Below are 19,492 nucleotides of genomic sequence, written 5' to 3' on the forward strand. Positions count from 1 at the left end.
ACAAATTGAAGATCGCGGAAAGGAAAAAATCACGGAATGCTACACACCCGCTCCAGAGCTAGTTCGGGTACCAAAAAAAGAACGATTTGTTCCACGTAACTCAGGAACAGAGAAGTCAAATGAAGCTTCTTGCTCTTCATGTAGTTCCTATACAGAAATAAAGGCTTCGACACAACCTCCACCTACCATTGTACATATCCATATAAACAAGAAAGAGTTTGCACCTCTCGTTGTAAGTTCCCCACCTACAACAACATTGCAAATAAAATCATGGGAGAGTACCTTACCACCCTTGCAACTAGATGAAATGCATACGGTGGTTGAAAACTATTGACTAAAGCCTTCACCCATAATAACTTGAAACAATTGGTTTTAAAAGGTGATGACATCATTCCAAAAGGTATGATCAACCCAAGGAAGGATAGAGTGTTTGCTGACAGTCATTGTTCACTCACTCCTCTCTCAACCTTCCTCCCTGACCTCTCAATGTCCAATCTAGGGAATGTATATATGTGGGACGCATGTCTAACCTCACCATTCTATCTTACTGCAGTATTAGCGAGAACCACGATTAAATCGTCAATCCATGGGACGAAGCTGACTTTACTAGTGCAAAGAGGCTACAAGAGGCTGTCAATCTCTCGGAAAACAACTAACAACTCGCATCTAACTCAAGCTACACTCAAGTGACTGAAATCACCAAAAGCCAATCGCTCATCGGAAAACAAATCACATCCGTTAAGAGAGAAAGCTGCCTTAAGCAGGGTTGATTTTTGATGGGTACTTTAGTCCCTTAAATTTTAAGGATTTTATGGTTTTTTTGCCCTATAAAAGGCCATAAAGAAGGGACGTGTTTGGGCATCGAGATCTTCCCCATCAAGATCTTCCTACCCAAGGTCGAGAATGCAAGTAACTAACCTCCTGCAGTTGAGAAGAGTACTTCACTTGTAAGCTTACTTTATTTTCTTGTGGCTCAAAGCTTGCGCCATCTATTGTAGATTCTCTCTCTTTCTTTGCATGATGTTAAATTAGCCACCATCACTACCTTCAAATGAAAGCCTTTTCTGTCCACACTTAAAGAGCAATAACGTTCATCCTCCGATAGATGATGCTTGTCAAAGTCCAATAGACCTACCTATTGCTGTTTATAACTTCAAAAGCACCTCAAGTCTATCGCCATTAGGTCATTGTGTGTGTGTGTGTGTGTGTGTGTGTGTGTGTGTGTGCGTGCGTGTGTGTGTGTGTGTGTGTGTGTGTGTATGAGAGAGAGAGAGAGAGAGAGAGAGAGAGAGAGAGAAAGAGAGAGAGATGCTGAGTAAAGAGAATCCCTTCGCCTTTGTTATATATTGATTGAAGAAAGTTTGGACAATGGCAAGTCTTCACCTTTATATGTTGGCATTAGGAACGATTGTGTTATGCAAAGCAACATCGTAACCTTCAGGGTCTGCAATTTCTATGTGTGCCTTTTCTATCCATTTTTAATTACAGGCTCTTTATCTAGCACCCCAGGGCCCAGCCATGGCAAGCTGCTTCCTCTATTGCAACACTTAGGTCGTGGTTTTGATGTGAAATATTATGTAAACCATGACCATCAGTATGTAAACCATGGCCATCAGCATGTAAAGCAGGAAGAACACATAGGGGGTTGACAAGAAGAGCCTGCATGCGGCTTTACTTTCCTCTCTCTCTCTCTGTCTCTCTCTCTCTCTCTCTCTCTCTCTCTCTCTCTCTCTCTCTCTCGCCTAGAGCCTCTCCATGCACTGTTATTGCGAAGAGCTCTTAACAACATAAGAGCATGTGTCTAAATGGCGCATGCATTCAATGACATTTCCCATGTACGTAGCAATAGTCTGATGGGTAGCTTCATACTTACCTCTACATTCATTAGACTTGCCATGACTTTGATCCTTCCATCTTGATTGCGCAGATGTTACCAATTGAATGGAGACTACTCGCTGATGATTATTGCACCCGCACTTTTACCGTTGACTATGCACAAACAAAGACATGCTTGAAGGTGATTCTCTCCCCCCTGATTGTGGAGGATGCATGCAGTCTCCTACAAAGTGATGCTTGAAGCAAATTCTCTCCCTTTTCTTGTTCATGATGCATGTCTTCTTCAAAGTGCACACAGCATATACCTCTCAAGGGTAGGCCTTGTGATTTTATCACTTGTTTTTATTAGAAATGGGATCTACTTGCGTGTAGGGCCCATGTGTTTGCAAGGCAATGACTTGCCAATGGTCACTGAAGCACTTATCATTACTTTAAAAAGGTGACTCCTAGGTCTGTTTATGCATGATCAAGAAGTCCAATGCCTTACCATGTGTGAAACTTGTGTTTTGTTTACATTCCTCTACCTCTGTGCATGTGTATATGGGTGGGAAATTAAGCACGCAGCCATGTGTTGTATTAATGATAAAGGTGATGGCATGGGGCCTAATGCCATTAAAAGCAAAAAGCAACGCCGCAATTTTGGAAAAGAAGAAGAAGAAAAAAAAGCAACCCTCCGCCTTTGAATCGTAGTCGAGCTTTTTACACGCCAAGAGAGTGAGTAGTTGAGCTTTTTACACGCCAGGAGAGTGAGTAGTCGTCTGCCTGAACCCGAGCTTGTTACAAGCCAGGGAGAGTGATTAGTCGTATGCCTGAACCGGAGCTTGTTACACGCTAGGGAGTGAGTAGTCGTAACCCGAGCTTTTTACACGCCAAGGAGAGTTGCACAACAACGTGCCATGGCTGAGCATGACGATCTCTACAGCATTCTAGATAGTAAGACTTCTTGCGCTCTATTTCACATTTGTTTTTCTTTCTCTCTAGTCATTACTCGCATATGCTTATCTTTCTTCACTATTCACAGGTGTCCTTAATGATTTTCGTGCTGTTGATGGTGGTGCATCCAATCCGAGGTAGCTGTCATTTGCATCTTGCTATGTTCTATTCGATTTGTTTTTCCTTCATGCTATTGTTTTTTCAGGGTGTCAGAGGAGACCAAGACCTTAGGGCAAGGTTTAGGGCTCGGGCTTCCTGCTTTGGGACCAAGGAAAAGAAGAGGAGTCTTGGCAAAAGCCAAATCAAATGGTAAGACCTCCTCTACCTCCAAAGAGGATAAGAAATCTGCAAATGGTGGACGCTTGTCGGAGACACTTGAAGAGCTCGCTCAACAAACTCGACAGACGTTGGAAGACATGGAAACGGATGATCAAGAGGCTATGGCGAACAAGCCGACTGAAAGCATTGTAAATCAATTCAAGGAATTGAGAAGCTCTAAGGTATAGTTTAAAGTATATTTCCATGTTCTAAAAGATTTTTGTATTTAACTTTTTGTATATGTGGTCACATGTGAAAGTTTGTATGAAAATGCATAGCTGTTATATTGATTGGTAGTTTGGTATCCTGAACGAGTTTTATGGATGTAGGCATAAATGTTTAATTCTTCTTAGAAAATGGTTAAGATAATGCTAATCGAGAGTGCTTATTTATGGAGAAGAGTATGTTATAAACGATTGAATATGTGTGATTTCCTTTTTTTCCTTCTGACGTTGAGTATGGTGGTTGATGTGCGCTAAATCTTGTAGATTGGAGTTGTGTGATGTTGGATACCTCTCTTTGTTCCAAATTTGTGCCACGTGCACATCTAACCCTATGTGCATGTGGACAAGCTGACTCCTATTTCTGGGGTTTAGGACAGCCTGGGAAGTGTTCTGACACCCTTGTGAGCCTGTACCAAGGACATGCATGTCCAGACACTTTAGAGTAGTTGGATTCTCTCTAATTGTCCATGAGTACATTCAATGTCTGCTAGGTGTAGGCATTTTGGAGTGCTTCCATACAGTTGCATTAGTATTTATTCTAGGTATTTATTTTCATGTGAAGCACCTCTTAAAGGCGAGTTTATTAACTCATTAATAAGTGACATTTTTAAAAATCGTGGATTTTTAGTTACATTGCCTGTCACCAACGTGTGACTACTATCTATCCTTTTTGTTGATTTCTTTCTTATTATCTATTTACTTTCACTTTTTGGAAACACCCCTCAGGAAATCTAACTGCCCTGCATTGCATAGCTAGTGTGGAACTGCCCAGAGGGAGTCCAGGCCTGAGGGCAAGAGAGCACTAAGGTTGGACAAGGACTATGGTTAGCCAAGTGGGGTCATTGACTAGCCAAAGTGGAATCCTTTGCTACAGAGGCTACATTTCAATTCTGGGTGTGGCCACAGTGTACAAAGAGGGTCGGATGACCTAGAAAGATACAATGGCAGCATCTCCTAAAATTTAGGGAACTGCTATTTTGGGACCTGAAAATGTGTTGACGTCATTACCTCCGGAATGACAAAGGGAACATTTTCTTACTCTGCCGTGAAGTCAACTGGGCAGCCGGTTGGGAGATTTTTAGGCGGCAACCCCGAAACGGGAAAATGCTTATAAATGTGCCAAGTGGCACCTTCTGGTGCACTTGCCTCATGCATCAAGAAGTGGCGCTGAATTTAGGAGGGGGAGAGCCTCATTTTCAGTTTTTGTCACAGGTTAAGAGCTATGGAGTGCTTGCTTTCCCTCTTATGCACAGTGCGGTGCCAGGAGTGATGCCCTGCACGCTACGCACTGCCCTCTCTCTCCCCTTTGGCAATATGTTATGCCCCTCTAGTGGGCTTTTCATTTGACCAATGTACAGTTGTGTGGGTTCATGCGCGATTGCCAAGGCAAGAGCCTCTTGCACAGGTACTGGATTAGCTAGCGGCTAATCCCCCCGCAGGTACAGGTGAATTCGGAGAGGTTTCACGCCAGAAATCTCGTCCGATTCAAAGGGCAAGTAGCCCTACAGGTGCGGGAGCTCGAGGACTTGCTACGGATGCGACCGGCACGCGAAACGAAGCCCGAAACAGTGAATTACAGCCTGCTGTGTATTTTTGCAGGTTTAGGGTTTTGGCCCTAAACGGACCCTAATACCCCCAGGAGGTTCGGGGACGCAAGGGGACCGCTGTACAGGTGATCTGGCGCATTTTCAGGGCTGAAAACAGAGAATTCAGCGTGCTGCAGATTCTCGCCAGGTTTTGCAAAGCGCCCGTATGCGTCGGGAAGGTCGGCCAATGCGTGGGAATACTGACTGTGAAGGGTTCTAGTACAGTTATGCTGCCGAAATCAAGCTGGAACAGTGGAAATTCAGCCGAGTTTGTGCGGGGCAGCTTGGAAAGAACCACAGCGTATATTCCCTCTTTTGAACAATAAAGAAATACCGAAAGGGGCGCCTAAGTTAGGGGCCAATCTGGTGTATGTCTTCTCATACAGGTGCATTCTAGCATCTGTATCCCATTCCCCTCTCTTGTGTCTTGAAAGTACAGGTAAAATAGACGACTAATAATGGGTGAAAGCTAAATCAAGGTTTGAAGTAAAGTCTACTGTCCTTTTTGGATTGAACAGGCCGGTTTCATTGCCTGATCCAGATTTAATTCCCTGTAGAAGTGACTTCTCAAGCTTAAGTTAGTGCCCTCAATACCAGCACCAAGTACCTACAGTATCCTCAAGCATTTTTGCTAGCAGTACTCTCATGGCGTTTTTGTATCAGCGTTTTCAGCCATGATTAGCAGAACATCAACGTTTTCGGCCATCAATAGCAGATTTTCATCGCCAACAATTTTTTTCTTTTTTTCCGAGAAAAAGATCCTTCTATTAGTTAATGAAAGCTACCCGTAGGGCTACAACCACCTCTGCAAGAGAGGGCTACAACAAACATGATGGGGAGACTCTCCCAATGAAAGAACAACATATATACAATGAGGCTAAATCAAGGGATGGGAGGAGGGAAGAGCCACACAGGTGGTCGGTAGTGCCATCTGAGCACACCCTGGAAAATGGTATAGAAAGGCCCAGGGCGCTAGAGTCGAAGGAAAGCCTCGCGGCGCTCCCGCATGCGGTCGGAGCTGCCCTATAGTCCCTCAAGTTGTCCTCTGAGAGTATGGATCAGCTCTAGCCAAAAGTCACGAACAGTCTCTGCTGGCGGCACAGAGCTGGCCTCAAAAATGCGAAAACAGCGGCCCTGCCAGATGAACCACAGTGTCAGGCCACTGATGAGCTCCCAGCACTTCTCTCTCTCACTGCACCACTCCTGTGGAGTAAGCTCTGTAGGAGGCTGGAGTGTAGGACGCCCCCCCTGTATCACTATCATCCTGCTGGAAGATAGCTCAAACTGAAGTGCCGGCCCCGTGAGAGTGGACCAAGCCGCTGCCCTCCAAGTGTACTGTCTAGCCGTGGAGAGAGTAGGCATCAGTCGAAGAACTCGCAGGTGTGAGTTGAAGAACTCGTAGCCACACCTGCTGGGCCGAGGGATAGTCCCAAAGACAATGATGCTGACTCTCTACCAACTGGTCACAGGCTGCACGCCGCCGAGAGACCACTATGCACAAGCCAGCTCCCTACTGCTGTAGCTTTGTGTGCAACCAGCCACTGAAACAAAGTGACGCGCCTCGGTGGTCTGGAGTCCCATAGCCTCTGCCAAAAGACTGCCAAGAACTCGACTGTGAGGCCCTCCTCCTGCCAATGACGTGCTGCAGCGGGGCGGGCCTCTCTCTGTGCTGCAAGTATATGACGTCCAAGCCGAACAGTGTACTGAAAGAAGGGGACTCCTGGGTGGTCTGCAGAAGAGAAGGGGTCCCTCCATAGCCACTCACCAGGATCCCACTGTACTTGTGCCAATGGACAACACTCCCAAGCCCATAGCCTCCAGTGTCCAATCTCAAGAGCTGCTGGGTCAGGGTCTATGATGCAAGTCCTCCCACAGATGCCCACAACTCGGATCCTCTGAAAACAACACTCTGCTACTTGTGGGGCCTTTACTGCAACTCGCTGTAATCGTCCCCCACCCTGAAGCTCGAAGAATAGGGCTGGGACAGTCTCTGAGCAGGCCCTGATTGAAATGAGAACCTCCAGTTGTGTGAAGTCTCCCATCCACCGGGGTGCTACTGGCTCGAGAGGCGTGAGCCACTCAGCTGGAACTGACTATGAGATGTCCTGACACATGCTCTGCGCCCCTCTCATGCCCTGCAGCTGGAAACCCTGCACCTCCTCTGACAAACCTGTGAACTCTAGCCAATCACCTAGAGAGCACGCTGGACCTGCTGCCATGGGACCCCAGGAAACATGAGGCCGACTACCAACCAAGTGGCCTCTCTGAGTGCTAACCATGGGGTTCCAGACGAGGGGCTTCCGTAGGCGCTCTTCCGTGCACATCGACTGTCGCTGCTCCAGGCCACGCCGTAAGAGCTCCCAAGTACAAAGCAAACTCACAGCGAAGCGGTCCTCCAGTCTTCTGCTCCAACCAACTCGGCGCATCTCTGTAAAGATCCATCTGGTCGAAGGTTGACAAGGGCCTCCTGACTGAGGCACCCTGGCACGAAGCCTCTGCAACAAGAACTCCTTTCAGGGCTCCTCACCTGGAAGAAGTCCTCTGACTATGAACTTCCCTAGAAGGGCTCTGCTCTGCTGTGCTGGATCAATGATCCCAAGCCCTCCTTGAGAACAAGGAAGCGTGATGACCGACCAAGCCACCTTGGCTCGGACCATCTAAGTGCCACGTCCTGACCAAAGGAAGTTCCTGATCAGCCTCTCTACCTGGCTGATACAAGAACTCGAGAAGATCCAGCAGGAAGTGATGTACCACATAGTCGCCAACAACACCTGGTTGGCAACTATTACTCTACCAGCCAGCGAAAGTCGTGCTGAGCTCCAATGTAACATCTTTCTCCTGATGGACAGGAGAAGAGGAGCAATCTGCTGCTCGGGAGACAAGTCCAAACCAACTTGACAACCCAAGTACCGAACTTTAGTCCCTGGGGGAATCCACCTGAAACCCTCTCCTGGCATCCAATTTGGCAAGGGAGCACTACCAACCGAGAAAGCCACTGTCTTTCTCCAGTTGATCAATGCGCCCGATGCACAACAGAAGGTCTCCAGAGCCTGCTCACATCTGTGAAGATTGGCCTCCTGGCCATCTAAGTACAAGGCCGAGTCATTGGAAAACTCAACGTCCAGTAGCTCCTCTCCCCGAATAGGGAGTGCTAAGCCTTGAAGACCAACCTGCTGTGACACCAAAAATCTGCTCATCGCCTCCGCATAGAACAGAAAGAGAAAGGGGGCAAGAGGACAACCCTGTCTGACTGAGCGTGTGAGCATGAAGCGCTCACCTCTCCCCCCTGCCAAAAGCACCTGACTGTGACCCTGTCTGTACAAAGCTGACACCCCTCTAATCCAAGCATCTGAGAAGCCCATCCTGCGAAGAGTGCCCTCTAGAAAGTCCCACTCAACTCGGTCGTATGCCTTCTCAAAATCGAGAAAAAGAATCACAAGGTCCTCACCACGGAGCCGTGCCAGGGCAAAAGCCTCCTAGAAAGTAAAGATGTCAAGGATACTACGTTCCTTGACAAAACCTGTCTGAGTCCCATGTATAAGGCTCTCTAAAAGTGGTTGAATCCTCAAACTCAGAGCCTTGGCAAGGCTGAGTTGAGGATGGTGATGGGGCACCACTGTCGAATCTCATCCAAGGAGCCACCCTCCTTAGGAATGAGGTAGATTAGGCCCTCACTCATGCTGTCAGGCATCACTCCTGTGTGCAAAATGTACTGAAAAGCACTACAAAGGTCTGGGCCAAGCAGGTCCCAGTACTCCAAGAAAAAGCTGGGAGTCAACCCATCCTCACCTGGACAGCTACCACGAGGGAGGGCCCTAAGAGTTGTGTGCAGCTCCTCAAGCTGAAGTGGCATCTCTAGCCTCTGGCGCATCTCCTCTGTCACAAGGCATGGCATATGTGCCCAAACCTGCTCCCTGCATGTATCCTGCCGCTTTGACTGAGGCCCAGCCGACAATAACTCACAGTAAAAGTCAGTAGCAACTGCACGCATATCCTTGGGCTCACAAGCAACTGACCCATCGGGCCGCCTCAACAGAATGACCTTGGCATGCGAGTGCCGAGGTCCCACTGTCTCAAAAAAGGCACCAGTCACTCTGTCACCCACATGAGTCCACTGAGATTCCTGTCGGTGAAAGGCAAACTCATGACGGCTCTCCTCTGTGCTAGCAAGCTCCTGTCGAGCCTGCTGTAACTGCTCCTCCAACCATGGACTATCTGGATGCTGCTCCTGCATCCTCTGTAGTGAAGCAATGCCTCGTCTGAGAAGCTGCTCTGCCTCCCTCACTGCAGCCCGGCGAGCCAGAGACTCTTGAAGGAAAAAGTGGCTAAGCTGAGCTAGACCTGAGGCCACTCTGTCTGCAGGTGAGACCTGGCTGTCCATGCCCTCTGTACAGAGAGCCTCTACCCTCTCTCTGAGTGTTGAGTCCAACAAGACCCTCTCTGGGATGCGAAGCATCGTGCTCCCAATCCTCTGCTTGTCTGCCACCGTGAGGATCACTGGAGCATGGTCCGAGAAGGAAGTCCCTGCCAGGATGCCCACTGAACTCCCCAAGTCACTGAAGTGGTCACTAGTGTAGAAGCGATCTATCCACGATAGATTCACTCCTCCCACTCTGCGGTCCGATCTAGAGAAGGCAAGACTGTCTGGGGGCCTCACAAAACCAGAGTGCTGCCAAGTATCCGAGACCCTCAAAATCATACAAAACCTCTCCCAAGTTGTCAACTTGACTACATGCACAGTAGCATGGCATCCACCAATCCTGTCAAAAGGGTCCTCCAACATGTTGAAGTCCCCTCCTATACACTAATGATCGGCCTCCGGCAAAGACTCAACAATCTGTGACCAAAACTCTACATGAGCACTCGCCACATTGGGCGCATAGATATTCAGGAAGCCCACAAGGCCACCCTGAACCTGCATAGTAGTCCACTGAGCCCTGCCTGGCACAATAATCCCTCTGCCCACAATGGCCTGCTGCAATGAGTCCGCAATAGTCATACATACCCCACCCTGGATGCATCCAGGTCCAAAAGCAGCTGACCAAAAGATATCATAACGTCCACGCAAAATCTGACCACATTGCTAAATGCGGCTCTCACATAGATGGTGCTCCTGAAGCATAAGGAGATCAATCTCTCCTCCCACAAGGCAACGCTGAAGCTCCTGATGCAATCGGCCCTGCTGTCGCTGAAACTGGGGCCACCTAGTCCCTGCACGTTCCATGAGACGATCCTCATGGGGAGCGAGAGAGAACAGAGGCTGCCGTAGCAGCAAGACGAGCTATCTTCGAGGCAGGCTTGGATGGGGAGTAATCCGCATCCGAGCGTCCTCTAGATAGGCGTGACTGCAGTGAGTGCCTAACCCAAGCCCAAGCAAAGCGAGCCGTGCGTAATGCAACCTCCTCTGTCCAGGAGTCCTCATGAATGTATACATAGCAAGGCAAACACTGCATATCAGCAAAGAAGTACACCACAATGTGCCTACATCTTGCTGAGTCTGGGGTGTCACCGCAAACTTGGCCAATGGCCACAAAGTCTGCAGCATATCTGTAACTCCAAGTTCTCCCATATGGTGAGAGAACTCTAAGACCTGTGTATGCAACCATCCCACCACTGAGTCAAGGGACCACTCTATCCCGGCCCTACCACAGAGGGGGAAGGAGAAACCAACTGCTAAGTTCAGGGCCTCTGTCCCCCTAGCGGCGAGGAACAAAACATGGACCCTGAAACAGGCTGCCTCATGGTCTGCTGCAGAATCGCCGAGAAAACGGGTGAACCCGTAGTCGAAGAAGTCCCAGCGGCGTCGGATGTCAATGCTCGCCAGCCCACGAGGGATGGCTGCAAGGGAGGATGTCTGAATCTGCAGAGGGGGCTGCAAGAAGGCTGACCCTCTCTCACTAGGCGACTCGCGGCAAAGGCGCTGCCAAGAGATCTCCTAGCCGCCGGAGAGGGACCAGTCTCCTGAGCCGACTGAGGAACTGGAGCAGGAGGGGGGGGGAGAAGGAGCTGGGGAGAGTGGAGGAGAAGAGGGGCGCGATGGGGCGACAAAGGTAGAGGGGTGAGGTGGAGAGGCGACGGGAGCAGAAGGCGGGGAGGATGAGGCGAAGGGGGGAAACTCTGGGGGGGAAGCGGCTGTCGAAGGAGAAGCGGAGGTGGGGGCTGGTGCGGGGATCTCCTCCTGCTCAAGAGGACCAAAACGGTTCCCCGTGGGAACCCACTACTGCTGAGTAGGCACCTGAGGGCCACTCTGAGTGCCAAGCTGACGCTGTGGCCCCTGGCGTCGGCGGCCACGGGTCTGCTGCCACCCCTCCTCTACTGGAGCCCCAGGCTCGGAGGGTGGCTCTGCATCTGTACGGTGTGCCGTTGGTTGTGGCTGCGGGCCAGCCCTGGTAGGCTGGGGCTGAGGCTGTGGTGCAAGTCGTGGCCTCCTCCGTGGACAGGCCTTTGCTAGATGGCCCATCTGTCGGCAAATGAAGCACTAGTTCGGGAGACCCGAGTACTCCACACTCTGTCAAAACCAACCCCCACTCACCCGAGGTAAAAGGATAACCTTCGGCAGCGTGTGGGTATCTCTGACCAAAACTCGAACTGAGGGAATGCCAGCCGCCTTGGCAGCTACTGATGCTGCCGTGCGAGATGTTTCCAAGACAGTCCCAATGGCGGAACCGATCCTGGAAAGAAGTGGTAGGTACTCCCTCCGTAAACCCGAAAAGCAGACTGAGATGGGGATGTCCGCCTCCTCTACTAGAACATCCGAAGCTGGGTCAAAACCATGTCGCCACTGTCGAAAGTGGGCACGTGATGCTCGAATGGCCAGTGGACTCATAGCTATGACCTTGGATGCCATCTCGGAGGACTCAAACTCGATCTGATAGTAACCCCGTCCGAGAATCTGGACATCCAAAATCTTTCCCACCTCTGCGAGAAGGCGGGCCTGGAGAAGGTCTCGCAGCTCTCCTCTGCTAGGTCGGATGCCGAGAATCTTGCAGATGACCGAGGTCGCCTGCAATCGCTCTACCTCTGCGGCAAGGCTCGCTTGCTCTGTAGGCAAGAGAGCAAGTCGAATGGTGGGCTCAGCGGGGTCGGGCGAGGGGGCTTCTGGCGAGTCCCTCTGTGGCGAAGCTGGAGCCTCCATCTGTGTCTACTACTGTGGCGTAAGAAGGGGACAACGGGAGGGCGTTGCAATTGGGCACGCCAACACTGCTCCAAGTAGTTGAAACAATGCCGAAAGTGCCAAACTGCAAGGAGTAACCGAGGAGAAGGACCCAAACGGGCGGGCGAACGGGCCGAGGTGGGGGGGGGAAAACTTTGCGGGTTGTGGTAAGCGGGCAGGTAGCGAAAACAAAAGCTGGGGCTGAGGGCGGGCTAGGATAGGGGCAGCGCGAGGGGGGGCAGCGGGGGCTGAGGGCAGGCGGGAGGGGGGAGGCAACCAGCGGGATGGCAAGGTAGCAGCGGGTAGCGCTGGGAGGGGGGGAGGAGGGCAGCGGGCAGCGCTGGGGGGGGGGGGGGGGGGGGGGGGGGGGGGGGGGGGGGGGGGGGGGGGGGTGGGTGGGTGGGTGGGTGGGTGGCGATGGCGCAACGAAGAGTTCACAGCAGCATCGAGCGCGCGGAGCAATCTCTCTCTCTCTCTCTCTCTCTCTCTCTCTCTCTCTCTCTCTCTCTCTCTCTCTCTCTCTCCTGCAAGCCTGTTGACTTATCGCCAACAAATTTTAGCCCTAGCGATTCCAGAAGTTGCAAATTTCAACCATAACACCAACGCTTTTAGATTCAACTTTGACATCAGCCAGTGTTTTTGAGTTTCCCGTCCATCGTTGACAGTAGTTCAGTCGACAGCCTCGTAGTAGTTGCAGATCCCATTTAGCATCACTAGTGTTTTGCATTTTCAGCCCTTAGCCTCGCAGATCCAAGAATCTACCGCAAGATCCCATTAGTATCTCAGCATCTTGGACCATTCTATCAGGATTTGTGCAATCTAAATCAAATACCTCCCTAGCGAGAGAGAGAGAGAGAGAGAGAGAGAGAGAGAGAGAGAGAGAGAGAGAGAGGGGGGGTCCCTTGGAGGGGGATTTGGGACCCTGTGTCAGGTGCAGCGGATTTCCTCGACCGTTATCTAGATCCAGATCTAGATCTAGCTAGGAGTAGATGCACCAGATCTATACATGTTGGAGGTGATGCACATGTGGAGACTATGTCAGTGCCCTCCTACTTAGCTTCTTGCTTTACCATACTCATAGCATTCACTTGAGGGGTAAAGTCAGAAGTTGATGCAGTAGAGGTTTTTTTTTTTAGATTCTTTCTTAGGACAATCCTTTTTCATGTGACCTATGAGTAAACAATGGAAGCGCCTACGTTCCTTTGAATACAATGCTTGTTCTTCTCTACTCAATTGACCAACTAAAACTCCTTGTGTAACAAACTTGGGCACCCCAAGTCTAGATTCTGTCACGACACAAGAGATAATCACTTAAAATACTTCACAACTTTAGAATCACAATTCAATTTGGTCGACATGGCCCGGCGTAGTTCCGTGCCAAGAGAGTTTGGCCCCAAAGACTGACGCCCCTTTCGGTATTTCTTTTATATTAATCTTTGAGCAAAGTACAACTCTCGCAGGGACCTCTGCTATCAGACTCTGCATCGAGATGCCATGAAGAGTGAGGCCCTGAGGGCTCTTTTATTCTTACAAGGGATGCCAAAAGTAGAGCCCAAAAATCAAAAGCTCTCAAACTTAAAAGCTTCTCAAACTAAAAGCAATTGTTCCAAAAGCAACTGATCCCAAAAATCTGCCCAAAAAAGCATCAGTGTGATTTGCGTAATTCCGTACAGCAGCCAACACAAAAACCTGGCCATGTCCGTACAGGATTGCCACGTCAGCATGTCAGCGGAATTTTCGGGGGTCCGTAGTACTTGCCGTACTGCTACGTCAGCATCCGTCCATACTGCCACGTCAACACTTTAGCGTATGTGTGTTTGTTCGAGCCTTGCCACGTCACCAGTTTGAGACATACCCCCTCTTGAAAGAATTGTAATCGCCCGTGATTACGCCTGCCAAACAAACAGAGGCTATAAACTGTCTTAGTAGACACTGATTGTTAGTACCGACGCACTAGACACAACACATCTAGCACATGTACAAAGATGACAGTCACATCACTGCACATGACATCATAGGACATCACATGACAATCAATCACAGAAACATTCATTCCAAATCTCAAACCATGACTGCCAGCAATGTATTTAGTAACCACATCTAGATCCATTCCGGACTCATTGATGTCGGGTTAACTAATCCCATATTGCAATCATGTCTACAAAAGTTTTCTTTTTCTTTTAATTTCCAACTGAAGCACTATCATGTGCGAGAATCTGTCGCCTCAAGCACTGTCATGTGCGAGAATCATTTCCAAGGATTCCAATGTCACGTAACACATCCCAACCCTATGTGTCCGTGGGCAAGCTACACCACATCAGGGTTCAGTCAGTTCATATTAGCCGTAATCTGGCACTTTTGTGAGTCTATTCATAGACCGTGCATGTCCAGTCACTTAGCATAGATGCATATCCTCCGGTTGCACACAGCATGATCGTCGGAATTCCCACCAGAATCCATTAGCATCAGTTAGGGGAATTTTCCAGTGCATTTAGCCTATTTTCCTATTTATTGGGATTTTCACTTATTATTTTTAAGTGACTTTTCAACAAAAGTAGGTAGGGCAATTTTGCTAAGTTAATATATAAGCAAACCAAAGTTCACACTTTCTGGCAGAAGAGGTAGCAGGAGCTTCTCGCTCAACAGGCAACTTCTCAGCAGTACCCCCCGCAGCACCATCGCCAGCAGATCCCGCTTCCATCCTTGGCGTTTTTACCAGATCCTCACCTTGGCGTTTTCCCCACAGCATCAGCCTCGCCAGACCAGCCTCATTATCCTAGCGTTAGCAGATCTCCACCATCGTAGGATAACTCAGCTTTGCTAGCGTTTTCTCACAGCAGCCCACTAGCATTTTTGGTCTCAACAGCCATCGTTTTTGGCAAGAGGTACAGATTCAGCCAGTGTTTAGTTTTCAGCACTAACCTACAGCATATCCTCGCAGTTTTCAGCCATGACACAGTAGCAGATTCCCCCCAAGAAGGTTGCAGACTGATCCCCCAATTTCAGCCATAAAAACGCAGCCAAAACAGTCATTTTCAGCCACCGAAACAGTCCCCGAAATCAGCGATTAGAAGACCTCAGATTTCAGCCATCAAGTCGTCGTCGTCATCGGCATAGTCACATTGCATCAGTCCATTGCATTCGCATTGTACACCTTTATGCAATCAAAGTAGACCACTCTCGCCGACGAGAGTGGGGCCTTCGGAGGAGGGTTTTACAACCTCTCGGTGTCGTATCTCTTCTCTCTCCTTCTCTCAGTCTCATTCACTTGCACGCACAATATCCAGTCACTTTGTTCGTGACCACAGCACTCTACAAGACGGAAAGCTCTCTCTTTCCCTAAAGAACTAAAAGGAATCTTGAGCAATAAAGATCACTAATCTTGAGAAAATACAACATTCATTCCGCTGCACCTTACACCCAATCCATCACTAAGTTCATCAAATCAGTCCTGATTTGTTATCAGGTTCATTCAGGAGCTGTCATTGCCCCATGTCATTCTTAATCCTATTCTTTTTCCAGAATTAACAGATTCTTTAAGAAAACATCAGTTTTATTTAAAATTCAAAATCTTCCAAAAAATAGTTTTGTTTCATAAATTTATAATGACTAATTCAAAAAGCTGTTCTGGAACGAGTATCGCCTCGTCCTGCTGTTCTTTCAATGTGCTAGTCATTCTGATTCTTGTGCCCTTTTAGGACACTTTGTAGCAATATGTCCTTGTTCTCCACATTCAAAACACTTCCCTGCTTTGAAATATTAATCTCTTTGGTCTTCTATGAGTGAAGGTCATCTATCTCTTCGTCGATTGTTTCTGCTCTGACTTGTTGAAGGTTCATCTGATGGATAAGTCAATTTACCCGAATGTATAGCAAATCCCCGCTTTGCGTGTCCCATCAACTGTTGTATAGCATCGGACTTCCTTTCGACACAATAATCTCGAATTTCTTTGGGAAGCCCATAACAAAATCGTTCAATCTGCTCCTTAAATTTGATCTTCTTAAAGGATGAAACAAGTAGAAAAATTTCCCAAAATCTCTTATAGTAAGAATCCAAAGATTCTGTCTTGACCATCCGAATGTGGTTCCAGTCAGTAATCATGTCTCGTTCGTACTCTTGTGTGTGCTTTTTCCCTTGTCGGCGCTTTTTCCCTTAACAACAGAGTGGACCACCATGTCCGTGCATTGCCTTTCAGAAAGGATGCCGCCCGTCTGATCTTGGAGTGCTTTGTATAGCGGCCTCCAAAAAATGCTATGTCAAACTGTTAGACAAAGGCTAAAGCCTTGGGAGCATCTCGAAACCCTGAAAAGTCCTCAAACTTTACAGTTTGTCCTCCCTCTTTGAATTCTTTGGGCTTTTTGCCCTTGTCATCGAGAAAATCATATTGATTGGCTTTGTAAAAATGCTTTCTTTTTTCATAAAACAAGTGCTTTGTCCGTCGTTTCTTGCCTTTCCTGTCCTCATCACTTGAACCAAAAGAAGATGAGATGTCCGAGCTATCTAAAGATGAGGACGAACTGGGCAATCCTTCGAAGCGTACACGCTTCTTCTGTTTTCTGGCGTTTTCAAAAGTGGATTTTTGACCCAAGAAACCGGGGAAATTACTTCACTTGTTACGTTGTTTCAATTGCTTTTCCGTCGGCTTCTTCGTATCCAGAATCTGATTGATTCGGGCTTGGACTATATCCTGGATTTCTTCTTGAGTAACATTCTTGGAGTAAGAGGCTCCTTGATCACCAGTTTTGTCACGTGACACATCCAACCTTGTGTGTTTGTGGACAAGCTACAGCATGATCAGGGTTCAGTCAGTCCAGTCAAGTCTAGATTAGCAGTCCAGTCACTTAGCATAGATGCATATCCTCTGGTTGCACACAACATGATCATCAGTATTCCCTTCAGAATCCATCTGATTCAGTCAGGGGAATTTTCTAGTGCATTTAGCCTATTTTCCCTATTTTTGACATTTTTCACTTATTAATTTAAGTGACTTTCCAACAAAAGTAGGTAGGGTAAATTGGGTAAGTTATCCTAGGCTAGCACTCTTGGGAAGATGAGCAAGGAGCAAAACAGGCCCCCAGGCAGCAGGTACTCCCTCTCTCTCAGCAAGAATCCCTCAGCACCCATAAGCACCTATAAGCACCTGGCGTTTTTGGACATACCCTCATCGCCAACATTCAGCCTAGCATTTGGTCATCGCCCACAACCCCTAACCCCTGGTGTTTTCAGCTTTGTCTTGATCGCCAACAGTACCCTTGCACCTAGCGTCCAGATCAGCCAAAACGCAGCAGTCGCATTAGCATTTTTCAGCCCCAAATGAAGCAGACAAAAACAGCGTTTTTCAGCCTAAAAACGCAGCAGCAAGCCAGTGTTTTCATCAGGCTATTCCAGCATTTTCAGCAGCATAAAAACGCAGCCATACCAGCGTTTTCAGCAGGCCGAATCAGTCCCAGATTTTCAGCCATAGCGTTTTTATAGACAGCGGATAGAAGGTCACAGATTTCAGCCCTTATGTCGTCATCGTCGTTCCCATCATCGTCACCGACATAGTCCCAAGTTGCATCAGTTCCCTGCATCGTCATTGTACCACTTTGTGCAATCAATAGTAGACCACTCTCGCCGACGAGAGTGGGGCCTTCGGAGGAGGGTTTTACGTCGTCTTTGGTGTCGTACCTCTCTTCTCTCTATCTCTCAGTCTCATACACTTGCACGCACAGTGTCCATTCACTTTGTTTGTGATCATAGCATTCTCTCATTAAGAACGGAAGGCTCTACCTTCCATAAGAACAAAAGGAACCTTGAGCACAGTTCGGAGCACTCATCTTGAGCAAAGCGCAAACATTCATTCCGCTGCACCTAACATTGGTATCAGAGCTTTGGCAGTGTTCTGTATCACTTAAGGAAAGAACCACAAGAACCACAAGAATTTTTTTGCTTGTTGAGGTCGCACAACCCAAGTTCGCTTGGTCGTGTCGATGCCTAATCGTGTATTTTGAAGAGTGACAGGAATCCCAAGAAGGAAGGGCTTGTCCAACCTCCCCTTGTGTCTCTTTTCACTCATTGAGAGAGGACCGTGCACTCAGTGGCCGGACAATCGACGTGAGGTGGGAAAAAGCAACCTTGGTGTGAGTGCAAGGCCGCCTAGGGATGCACCCGCGGAAAAGAGTAGAACTCGGGTGAAGAGAAGATCCTTCTCAAACGCGATTTGTAAGCAAAAGAAAACCTCAAGAACCCCAAGAACCCAAGACCCTCAAGAACCCAATTTCCTCGTGAACTTAAGAATCAAAGATCATAGTGCATGGTCGTCACCCGAAGCGGAATGGATATTTCGCATACAGGTGATGAGCATGAAAGAGGCGACGAAGGATTCTCCCCACCAGGAGATTTTTCCAACCCTCCCCCTTCGCCATCTACGCCACGAGTTGGACCCACATCTATGGAGGCGATGGTCAAGTCGATGTTGGACATGATGGAACAACAACAAGAAACGAATCGAGTTGCGTTGGCACAACTCGCAAGCAAAGCAGAACAACAAGAAGCTAAGGACCGCGAGCGCGACGAAAGAAACGCAAGAATTGCCGCACAACAAGAAGAAAATCGCATTGCTTTAGAACGCGAACGCGACGCACGAAAAGAACTAAGAAAGGAGGAAGCGGCAACACGAAGCACGGCCTTGGAGATCGAGCGAGAGGCTCAAAGAGAACTACGAACTCAAGGATTGGTTCGACAGATACTTGCCTCAAAATCCGAACCACCCAAGGATCATGGGAGTTCATCAAGTGGCGCAAGACACGATGCGGATTCCAACCATCCAGTCACAAAGAAGTTGACTTCCAGTAAGTATGATGGTAAGATGGATGCTACGGTTATTCATTCTTGGTTGCATCAATTTAATGCTTATTTTGCGACAACTAAGAAGATAGAAAATAGCAAAGTTTTGACGACAGCTATGTACCTTGCCGATGATGCCATTAATTGGTACCACGCATGACAAGAGGCACAGTTAGCCGCGCACCTAGAGGAAGCCGACGAATTCACGCCCGTTTCCTTCAATTGGGCTGATTTCCAAGACAAGCTCAAGACGCGGTTTATGCCACCTCAATACCTCGCACGATTGAAGGAGGATTGACGCGCTCTCAAGCAAAATGGTATGCTGGTTATGTCTTTTTCTAATCGTGTTTTGCAACTAGGTACCCAATTACGCCAGTCGGATGATGAACGCAAAGAGGCATTCCTCTATGGATTGGACGAGTATATCAAGTACGATGTCGAGGTGCTCGAGCCAATCAATCTCAACAAGGCGGTAGTGATTTCTCTCGCACAGGAGATGAAGCACAATAAGGGAAAGCCTAAGGAGAACAAGACTTCCACAAGTACCTCGCAGAATTCTCAGAATGGTAAGAACGGTAAGAATGGTAAGAATGGTAACTCTTCTAACCAATCTT

The 19,492-nt window shown here is 48.4% G+C and overlaps 1 pseudogene; it reads left to right on the top strand.

Annotated features, from left to right (window-relative positions):
* Nucleotides 1–2,732: 2,732 nt before the first annotated feature.
* LOC147428815 (peroxisome biogenesis protein 19-2-like) overlaps nucleotides 2,733–19,492 on the top strand; it is a 77,170-nt pseudogene continuing 60,410 nt past the window's right edge.

The sequence above is a fragment of the Adiantum capillus-veneris genome, chromosome 23 (genome assembly GCF_014529385.1).
Source record: "Adiantum capillus-veneris isolate H3 chromosome 23, ASM1452938v2, whole genome shotgun sequence".
Taxonomy (NCBI): domain Eukaryota; kingdom Viridiplantae; phylum Streptophyta; class Polypodiopsida; order Polypodiales; family Pteridaceae; genus Adiantum; species Adiantum capillus-veneris.